The sequence below is a fragment of the Microcaecilia unicolor genome, chromosome 4, assembly GCF_901765095.1.
Source record: "Microcaecilia unicolor chromosome 4, aMicUni1.1, whole genome shotgun sequence".
Taxonomy (NCBI): Eukaryota; Metazoa; Chordata; class Amphibia; order Gymnophiona; family Siphonopidae; genus Microcaecilia; species Microcaecilia unicolor.
In genome coordinates, this window is record NC_044034.1 from 296,117,201 (window position 1) to 296,129,019 (window position 11,819).

The following is an 11,819-nucleotide window of genomic DNA, read 5'->3' on the forward strand; positions in this document are numbered from 1 at the left end:
AAGGAAAAGTTTGGTTTTTCAGAGGTTGAATGCTTGTTGGCTTATATTTTAAAAAAACAAAAGCAAAGCAACGACAGAGGGGATTTTGGAAATGAAGTAAACATGCGAACACACTGGAAGACGTCTACCTTGAAATAGAAGCCATTTATTTTGTGGATTTAGTACATATTTCTGTACCTTAGAATTTGTAACTTTATGGTGTTTTCTTTGCTTAATTTCTGCTTGTATAATTGATTATGTCCTACCCTCTGTGCTGCATTTACAAATAATAATAAACTCATCTAAATAGCGCATACCAGATGTATGCAGCACTATACTATATTTTCCAGTCCATATCATGAGCTTGTAGGCCTAAAGATACTTTGTACTTATGGGCCTGCAAGTTTACCATTTTATTTATTTACTCTACCGTTACTTCTTTTTTTTTTTTTGTTACATTTGTACCCTGTGTTTTTCCCACTCATGGCAGGCTCAATGCGGCTTACATGGGGCAATGGAGGGTTAAGTGACTTGCCCAGAGTCACAAGGAGCTGCCTGTGCCTGAAGTGGGAATTGAACTCAGTTCCTCAGGACCAAAGTCCACCACCCTAACCACTAGGCCACTCCTCCACAAATCAGAGCGGTTTACATCTTTAAAAAAATACAAATAACATACACTAATATTCTAACTTATAAAAGAAATCCATTTTATGATAGGACGGCTCTAACAAAAACTTCCATACCAAAGAGGTCAATATCAATCATACACATCACATCAGTCAATACTATTTCCTTTGATTTTTAAAAGGAAACTGGTCAATTTCACAGGGATCTTTTTCACCAAATACTTTGCAGGTGCATTGTATGTGGGGCAAACCTGTGGCTAGTCTCGACTCTTTCCCTGCAGCAAAACGTATCTACGCTATATACAGTGCAGGTAGTTTTACCCCAGAAAGGAGAAAGACAGCTTTGAAATTTTTTCTTTCAAAATTGCCCCCAAAATGAACAGTTTCCACTCTTTGGAGCTTACAATCTAATCAGACAGAGGAGAGACACATCTAAAATGAAATGAACAGATAAAATAAGAGGCTGTGTGTTAAGACAGGCCTTGGTTGGGAAGATCTGAACCAGGTGAGCTATGGGTGGGATTAACTGGGAAGAGGCCATTTTTCATTGAGTAAAACTGTAAGGCATGAGGCCTTTTAAGAGCTGATGTTGATCATTGAGGAAATGACTACATCTTGTGATTGTTTATCAGGGGAAAAGAGAGGCTCCCAGATTTAAAATAGCACCAGTGGAACACCATTCCTCAGGCTGGTAGGAGGAATGACTCATGGCAGGGATTAATACAGGGAGATTGTTATTTTTTCTACTGTTACACATAGTTTAGCAAAGATGCCAAGTTACCCAGGTCCAGGCTGGAGATTTTTTGGCCAGTCCTGGTTTTGAACTTGCATCCAGGACTATCCCAAAATCTTCACTATGGAACTGGGTAACTTGGCATTTCTGAGTGTAGCCTCTTGCTACAGATAGTGCCAGGGTCGAAATATGATCTCCTCCCCCCTTAACCTGAGGCATTTCTTTTACATAGAGTGACTCATATAACAGTGGCGTAGCCAGACTGCCAATTTTGGGTGGGCCTGAATCCAAAGTGGGTGGGCACAAATTTTTCTCTCTACCCCCCTCCCCCAGCAAAATTTAGTCACACTTTTCAGTGAGCTTTCAGAGGCCCAAACCTCCTGCCTCAGGTCAGTATAATGCTGTTACGGTATCCTCTCCTGACCTAAGGAAGGAAGTATTGGTCTCTGAAACTTTATTAACACAGGTACCATATTACTTTATCCTAAATTAAAAATAAAATTATTTTCTTTACCTTTGTTGTATGGCCATTTACTTTTTCTCATTGTGTTGCTCCCAGTCTCTAGATTCTGCTTTCCTTCGTCTTTCTCTTGCCAGGGTTTCCTGTCCATTCATCACCTATGGCTTTTCATCTTTTCCTCACCCTTGTTCGCCACATGCCCCTTCCTCTTATTCTCCAGTCTTTCCCTACTCTGTCCTCTCCCTCTTTCCATCCAGCAGCTCCCCTCTTTCTCTCCCCATCCTTCCAGTGTCTCCCTTCTTTCTTTTGCATCCAGCGTCTCCTTTTTCTCCCTACCCTTCCATCCAGTGTCTTCCCTCTTTCTCTCATCCTTCCACTCATCTACCCTCTCTCCTGATCCATCTAGTGTCTCTATTTCCCCTCTCCTTCTATCCAGTGTCTATCTCTCTACCCTTTTCTGTTCAGTCTCCTCCCTCTCTCCACATCCTTCTAGTTTCTCCCCTTTCTCTCTGCATCCTTTCATCCATCTCCCCTCTTTCTCTCCCTATCCTCCCATGTCCAGCAGCTCTCTTCCCTCTAGTCCCTTCTTCCTCTTCCTTCCTTGTCCAGCAGCTCTCCAGCCCCTTCCTCCTCTCCCTCCCATGTCCAGTAGCTCTCTCCCTTCCTGCCAGTCCCTCCCATGTCCCAGCAGCTGTCCCTTCCCATCAGTCCCTTCTTCCTCTCCCTCCCATGTCCCAGACGCTCTCTCCCTTTCCTCCAGTCCCTTCTTCCTCTCCCTCCCATGTCCAGTAGCTCTCTCCCATCCAATCCCCTCCTCCTCTCCATCCCATGTCCAGCAGCTCTCTCCCTTCCCTCTAGTCCCTTCTTCCTCTCCCTCCCATGTCCCAGCAGCTCTCTCCCTTCCCTCCAGTCCCTTCTTCCTCTCCCTGGATTCAATTTCCACTGGAGCTCCCTGTGAATCTAGGCAAGTCACTTAACCCTCCATTGCTCCAGGTACAAATAAGTACCTATATATATTATGTAAATCGCTTTGAATGTAGTTGCAACAACCATAGAAATGCGGTTTCATTCCCTTTCCCTTGTGGGTCATTACTATGGGAGCTTGTAAAAAATCTTGGGGGCTCATCCTTATGAGGAGGTTGTGCGCAAGTGGCCTCAGGATTTTGGAGATTATTCTCTGAATCAGCTATTATTTAGTTTAAGGGCAAGCCCCTGTTGGATAGTGTGTGCTAAGTATTGGAAACGGCATTGTAACTTTATATTGTGCATGCATATCCATCCACATAGAGCCCCCCAAACCCACTACCCACAACTGTACACCACTACCACAGCCCTTAGGGGTTAAGGGGGGCACCTAGATGTGGGTACAGTGGGTTTCTGGTGGGTTTTGAAGGGCTCACATTTACCACCACAAGTGTAACAGGTGGGGGGGGGGGGGGGCTGGGTCCACCTGCCTGAAGTGCACTGCACCCACTAAAACTTCTCCAGGGACCTGCATACTACTGCAATGGACCTGAGTATGACATTTGAGGCTGGCACGACATATTTTTAAAGGTTTTGTTTGAGGGTGGGAGGGGGTTAGTGACCACTGGGGGAGTAATGGGAGGTCATCCTCAATTCTCTCCGATGGTCATATAGTCAGTTCGGGCACCTTTTCGTGCCTTGGTCGTAAGAAAAAGAGGACCAGGTAAAGTCATCGAAATGTTCATCAGGGATGCCCTTTTTTTTCCAATTTGGGTTGAGGATGCCCATGTATTAGGCATGCCAAAGTCCCGCCTTCGCTACGCCTCTGACACACCCCCCGGGAACTTTTGTCGTCCCCATGACAGAAAGCAGTTGGGGACGCCCAAAATCGGCTTTCGATTATGCCGATTTGGGCGACCCTGTGAGAAGGATGCCCATCTTCCGATTTGTATCGAAAGATGGGCATCCTTCTCTTTTGAAAATAAGCCTGTTTGTGTCTCTGTTTAGCGATGGATACTTTGAACAAAATCTGTCGCATTTGGTATTCTGTAGGGATACAAAGAGGACTATTAGCGGAGTGCTTCATCTTCGAAACAAAGAATGAGTAATAGTGGTCTTCAATGACCATTTGTGAGGCTGGAGATGTCTACTTAATGCATCTGTTATGACATTCTGCTTGCCCAGTAGATATGATGCTATCAGAGATGATTCGTGATGGAGAACGAGGTCCCACAATTGGAAATCTTCCTTGCACAGCAATTGACAGCTTGTCCTCCCTTGCTTTTTTACATAAAACAGTGCTACTTGATTGTTCAGACATGGACTACCTGTTGGCTGAGATGTTACGAGAAAGCCTGGAATGCCAGATGAATAGCTCTGTGCTCCAGGAAATTGATTGATTTCTTGTTTACTTGGAGAGACCACTTTCCTTGAGTGTAGATATTGCCCATTTACATACACAAGCCTTTTTTGGAGGCATCTGTTGTCAGTACAACTGTCGGCTACAGAGACTGAGAGGGTGCACCCACCAAAACGCTGTGTGGGTGAGTCCATCACTCGAGATCTTGCTTTATGGCATCAGTAAGATTAATTTTTGTCATTAACGGCTGAGTATACTGACACCATCTGTCTCGAAGATACCACTGAAGTGGCCTCATTCTCAACCTGGCATGAAGCACAACATGAACTGCTGCTGCCGTGTGCACCAGAAGCATGAGCAATGTTCTTGCCATTGTGACTTGAACTGATGCTATATATCGAATAAAAGCTGAAATCGTGCATGCTTTCTGACTTGTTAGTGTGGTTAGGGCTGTATTGGTGTTCAAGAATGCCACTGTATATTCCAATGTTTGGGTCGGTCATAGAATTAATTTTTTGTGGCACAGCACTCTGTTCTGCTAATGTATTTTTCCTAAGATGAAATGCAAGTAGCGCCATGAGGTTGCATGAATTGGTACATGGAGATGTGCGTCTTCGTGTGTAAGGAGTTCATTTTGAACTTTTCTTTTTTGATTCATTTGTTGAGGCAGCGGAGATCGTGTATAGGCTGCATACCTTTTTTCTTGGGTATTGAACAGTACCTGGAATAGAATCCCTCTTGGTGTTGAGAGGGTGGTACGCACTCTATTGCGTGTATGGAGAGTAATCTCTGAACCTCCAACTGCAGCAGAGGAAACAGATGAAAGCTGGCTGTTGGAAGGTGGTTTCTTCACAAAAATGAAGACAGTAATTATGCTCCTGACCCATACATCTGACGTTATCTCTGACTAAGCCTGAGTGAAATACTGCAACCTTCCTTATACTGGAATTGCATGGTTGTCTAAGTTGTCAAAAAGTAGGATTTGGTTTTGAGCAGAGGTAGACTTCTGAGGTATCTCGATTTTGCCTCTGATTTTGTCCTGAGCTTTGCTGCCGATTGGGTTGGTTAGAGCAGCAGTATTTGTTTCCTGAATAATGTTTTCAGGGCTGGTATTTCTTCTTACCCGAGGAGTAAGATAATTTCTTGTAGGGCATCTTTGGCTGTTCAGTGTTATTGTCCTCGAGTTTATTGAAGGTTGTATGCTACTCCTTAATGGAATTGATAATTTCTTGGACGTAATAACCAAAAAGATTATCCCCCATGCATGGGGCATCCTCCACTTATACAGGTATTCTATATAATAAAAGAGATGTACTGAAATCCTTGTATTAAGCATTGTATTATGGTACATGTATTTCCCCATCCAGCCCAAATTCAAAAAGCACAGTTAAAGGTGGCCTGATGTGATATTACTGCTGACATAGGGGGTCTTTTACTAAAGCTTAGCTCGAGTTATCTGCAGCAAGGCCCATTTTATCCCTATGGGCCCTGCTGCAGATAACTTGAGTTAAGCTTTAGTAAAAGACCCCCATAATGTCTACATCACCTACTTAGGTAAATTAGATTAAATATGCAAAAAGTCTAAAAAAATATATAACACACATAAAATATTAAAAAACAAAACAGGGTAACACTAAAAACGTGATAAAACAGCACAACATAACTGACAGAATCAACTGTATATTAACCCCCCCCCCCCCCTCACCTCTAGTACAGTATAGATTGATAGGGCTTTGCATTCATTAGCAGACATTCCTATAGCTTGATGTTTAAACGCAATAGATTTAGGGCCCTGTTTACCAAGCAGCGCTAAGCGTGTGTTAATGTTTTTAGCGCATGCTAATGATTAGTATGCGCTAAACTTTAAGTTGCCCATAGGAACATATGGGTGACTCTAGCGTTTAGCATGCGCTTAGTAAACAGGGCCCTTAATATTTATATCATATTATTTCGTCGACATCGGTACCGAAGATCCGGCCGTTGACACAGATGCCGTCGAAGGGCCGGCGCAAGTTCCAAAAAGCCGGTCCCGAAGAACTTGCCTCGCCACCTGTGTCCGCTTCCGCAAGCCGAGACACAAGGTGCACGTCTTGGTATTATGCTACGGGCCAAGGCACTGGAGGCATCAAGCGTGGGTATCGGTTTGTGAGATCTGCCGGCGCACCGACCACACTTTTTGAATCCGCTCCGGACCTTCGAGGACATCGACGGAAAAATCGCGTCGGCGAAGTCAAAATCTTCGATGGTGGCGGTGAAAAGCACACCCGAAAAAGAAACGACCGCGCGGCCACAAGGCCGCAACGAGGCGCCCCCGCGGCTAAAGACGATGAGGGGACAAACTAACTTTTTTTTTTTAACACAGAAAATAAAGAAAAGAAGCGCAAACGCGCACGAAAAGAGAAAAAAGCTAGCGGCTAGGCCGCGATCCGGTTTCCGGGGCTGACAAAGAGAGACGATAACACGTCTCTGTCCAGTGCGGAATCGAAAAAAACTGAGCGGGAACGGTCGCGCAAGGGCGGGAAGACGTGGGCGTGCCCTGCGTGCGGGACCGCCCGCAAAGTTTTTGTTCCGGTTGGTGGGGGCTGCCGTGGACGTCAACCCAGTCGTGAGAACAAGCAGCCTGCTTGTCCTCGGAGAATACGAGTTTCCCCGCCCCTTCGCCGGGACGTCCTTAGAGATGGGCGGCCCCGTTCGATTATGCCCCTCCATAACTCCTGCTCTGAATCCATTTCTACATCATTTGCCCATTAACATGCACACAGACCTCTCGTTAACCTTGTGCTGCTGCCCTTGGCAGCTTTCTATATCAGCCTCCCAGTGCTGACCTCCTGTTGGCAGGAGTCAGGACAGTGAGAAGCTATGATAAGTACATAAATAATGCCATACTGGGAAAAGACCAAGGGTCCATCGAGCCCAGCATCTTGTCCACGACAGCAGCCAATCCAGGCCAAGGGCACCTGGCAAGCTTCCCAAATGTACAAACATTCTATACATGTTATTCCTGGAATTTTGGATTTTTCCAAGTCTGTTTAGTTGCAGTTTATGGACTTGTCCTTTAGGAAACCGTCCAACCCCGTTTTAAACTGCTAAGCTAACCGCCTTCACCACATTCTCCGGCAATGAATTCCAGAGTTTAATTACACGTTGTTTTAAATTTACTACACTGTAGTTTAATCGCATGCCCCCTAGTCCTAGTATTTTTGGAAAGCGTGAACAGACGCTTCACATCCACCTGTTCCACTCCACTCATTATTTTATATACCTCTATCATGTCTTCCCCTCAGCCGTCTCTTCTCCAAGCTGAATAGCCCTAGCCTCCTTAGTCTTTCTTCATAGGGAAGTCGTCCCATCCCCGCTATCATTTTAGTCGCCCTTCGCTGCACCTTTTCCAATTCTACTATATCTTTCTTGAGATGCGGCGACCAGAACCGAACACAATACTCAAGGTGCGGTCGCACCATGGAGGGATACAACAGCATTATAACATCCTCACACCTGTTTTCCATATCTTTCCTAATAATACCCAACATTCTATTCGCTTTCCTAGCCGCAGCAGCACACTGAGCAGAAGGTTTCAGTGTATTATCGACGACGACGACACCCAGATCCCTTTCTTGGTCCGTAACTCCTAACGTGGAACCTTGCATGACGTAGCTATAATTCGGGTTCTTTTTTCCCACATGCATCACCTTGCACTTGCTCACATTAAACTAAATGATAAACAATGATGCCAAATTTCACACACTCCCTGTATAGGTGTATATTATCCATTTACAAGCAGTAACCAGGGCCAGTGTAAGAGTTTTAAATGCCCTAGGTGGAATATTGGTGTTATGCTCATCCCCACCACAGAAGTCCCCTCTCTCCCCCCCACCCCCCACAGGAGCTCCACACTTTCCTCCCTCCACAGCCCCAGCCAAGTTCACTTATGTACGATCCCCTTTCCTTCTATCAGCAACAGGCCGAGAAGAAAAGGCTCAAAGGGAGTCTCCATGCATGCTGCACCTCTTGTTTCCTACAGAGGCCAACTGAAACTGCAGCAGAAACTGATCACCTGGTTTCAGCCAAAACCAAAAGGTTTGGTCTTATAAATGTGAAGCAATAAGGCCCACTGGGAATTGTCAGAGCTTGCATTCAGCAGTTCTCTGCTAAACCCACTGGAGATTATTACTCTCCAGTCCTAGGAACTGCAAGCACAGGCTAACAACTGGGAAAGCCATTTTAACAAGGACTTCTCAACATGACTGCCACATTCTGGTTCTCAAGTCAAAGCAGATATATTTAAATATCCTCTGCGATAGGAACTTTGTAAGGACATGTTAAAAAAATGATTACCAGCTTTTTATGATTACCCAAACTATGCACAAGTAATAAGAGAAAGTAGCTTTAATATGTTTCCCATGTTGCATTTAGTTATAAAACTGATTAAGGACAAGCATGATATAGATTCTTACTAAAATAGGGTAAAGGAGTCCAGATACTGATCTACACTGCGGCCATTATACCAGCCTGATGCAGAATCTAGAATAAAAAAAAAAGCAGATTGATGTTACTGAATGTGAGGACTAGATGCTCTGAAAAATGACAAACTCAAGAGCAATACATTTCTCAAATTACTTTCTAGTATATGAACTGTATTTCATTGTAATACAATTTCCCTACTAACACTATAAGCTGACCAATACTTGTGCTTGAAAACAAACAGAATCTAGCTTTTGCATGCCACAAACTTGATTAAAACGCTGCCTCATACCCAACAGAGCCTTTTTTATAATCACCTAAATAATATCCAAGCAGAATGTATATAATTTAAATAATGAAAGGCCATTATTTTACCTCCAAGCAAAATAGTCTCTGCATACATGGACCTCAGCTAATGAAAACAAACTAAAAGCCACAGTGCTTCTACAATGGCTGGCTGTGCCACATTTGAAGTGACAGCAATGTCCTATTTTCACAGAGAGGCTAATTCCATAAGTTTAATCATCCCAAGTTTACAGAGTTAAATGCCTGCTAAAGTTTTGTATCAAAAGCATTTACCATATAAACTACTAGACTGCCAGGACTGTTAAGCTAGGCCTTAGAGGGGCACCTACAGTTGGGCAGGGGGGAGGAAGGGAGATGAACAAGACATTGCACAAATTTTCATCTTACACCAAAAACACATGGTCAGTTTTGGCTAAAACCAAAACCATGGCCATAACCTTTTGTCTGAAACCGGGCAGAAAAAAGGAGTTGGGGCCAGTTTTGGCACCATAATCAAAATTGAAATTCAGTCAGCCTCTAAGGTAGACACAGCATGTAGCACAGGCTCAACTTGCATGGAATGTGTTTGTCATTTGTGAATGGGCAAACTGAAGTATCAGGTTCCAGTCACATGTGCAGAGGGGGGACAGTGCAGGAAACATTCAAGCTGTATTTTTTTGGCTTGCGCCACAGGCCAAACCTGCCATCACTTTGCGCTAGGAGATGGACTGAACAATGCCAATGAGGTCCTGCTCCTGCCATCCCAATAATTGTGGTGCTCTGGGCAGTTGCTTAGTTTGTTTAATGGAAGAACTAGCCTGAGGTTAATTTAACACATTTAAAACTAATCTTTACTAATTCAACTAGTCACAAGTTATATATAAGTACAGCTCGAGCTGAAAGATAGTCCATCAAAAGTGAGGTCCAGTTGCAAAAGTCATATCTCTGCTTCACTTTTGTGCAAGCTGGAAGGTCTGTGATGTCATTGTTCTGTAGCCAATCTGCAATTCTGTGGTCTTGATTCCTTGCAGTTTGGTATTGCCACAGGAAATAAAAAACCAAGACAACGTCTGGAACTGTCCAAAAGACAAACTTTATACACACACAGCTTAAGCCCCCAAAACTTGACATGTTAAAAGGTAGATAATGCTTACTAAAATACAAATCTCTGCTACACAAGTCATTAGCAAAAATACTGACATAAGAAACTGTAAATAATTTAAATTTGCACAAGGGTCCATGTTCAAGTAAATACAAGGAAAGAACTGTCAAAAGATAGAAACAAAGCAAATCTAGATCATTTCAATTTATTAGAAATTTTTCTTTACTGCCCTTCCAATTACAGCACTTCTTTTCTTGTTGATTAGGGAGCATTATTCAAATCTGTTGAATTTTAGAGACAGCTCTGTTCAATCACTTTCTCTAATACCTGTCCTAGGCCTTGTGTACTTAATTGTATGGTCTTGATCTTGTTCATTTAGTGAGTACTGAACAAACTAATTTTTCTTCTCTGAAATCTTTGTTCCTTGAGAACACTATCATAAACTCTTTCCCTCTAAAACACCTGCATGTATTTAGTATAAACCATTATTCTTGAGGATCCAAGAGCTGCACATCTTTTCTGCTCTGGCTCTGTTAACACTCGTCTAGCCACAATTGCCTGCATACCCTCTTTATACAAAACATCATATCTGCTTGTGTATCTAACTCATCTCAAAAGTCTGCATAATCGCGAAAATGGTGGTCTTTAAGCTCCTATTATGGAAACTCATGAAATGCAAAAAACGTATTCTTGTCCATAGGTTTTCAATAAACTGTAGTAACAAATCTAGATCTAGTTTTCCTAATAAGAATGTCCAAATATAAAATCTGATTCAAGTCATATTGTATCTTAAATTTCAAGTTACCATCGCCAAGCCCACAGCTGTACCCCTAATTTGTTGCTAAAATTTATTTTGGAAACAAAAGTAGTTCTGGGTTAAGGCTATGGGGACTAAGGTAATAAAAAAAAAAACTTGGGACACATGGCAAGATCTTCCCACTCTTCAAGGTGTTTTCTACAATTGTGGTATAGAGTACTTATATCCATAGTGACCAAGACATGCAGGTTTCAATCAAAATCCTCAAATTGATAACATGAGAGGAGTCTCTGACCTAGGAGCTGATTCATAGCACAAAAGGCCTGAGGGAAAAAAAATCTACAAACTGCAAGAGGGCACATACTAGATACATACCAGTGTCTGAGAGGAAAAGACTTTATGGCAGCCTTCTTAAGGAACAAAAATCACAGAGAAAAATTAGAACACTTTACGTATGGAGAATGCACTGTATGCTCTTGCTTCTTGTTCAGGAAGTGTTGGACTGTTAGCAGACACTGTGTGGCCCTGAACAGTTTTACAGACCCAGTTACAAAATGTAACTTTGTTATTAAATATTGCACCAGCTGTACTTCAACAAATGTGATATATGCTGTGGTATGCCCATGTGACTTATTTTGTACTGGAAAAACAAAAGTCAAGGCTTTTTTTTTTTTTTTTTAACCAACAAAGAATCTAACCACACCTCTTCTTTTGAGACTTTGTGCTTGTCACCCTTGCTGTTGTTGTCTCTGTGTTTGACGCAAAGGTTTGTTCTTCTTTGTGTTCCTCAAATTGAGTAGAAACTGGACACAACTGCAAGGCATTTAGGGCTCCTTTGACTAAGCAGTGGTAAGCCCAATGCGGGCTTACCGCTTGCTATACAGGAAGTATCATCAGGCTACCATAACTGGTGGTACTTCCCACCTACTAGTGCAACGTCATTTCTGGAGTGTAGCTGGTGGTAATCAGGCAGTGCTGCAAGCTGCCTAGTTACTGCCAGGTTAGTGCAATTGCCCTTACTGCCACCTTAATGGGTGGTGATGGTGGTAAGGGCCCCCCACCCCCCAAAAAAAATTGCCACACAACAAGTGCT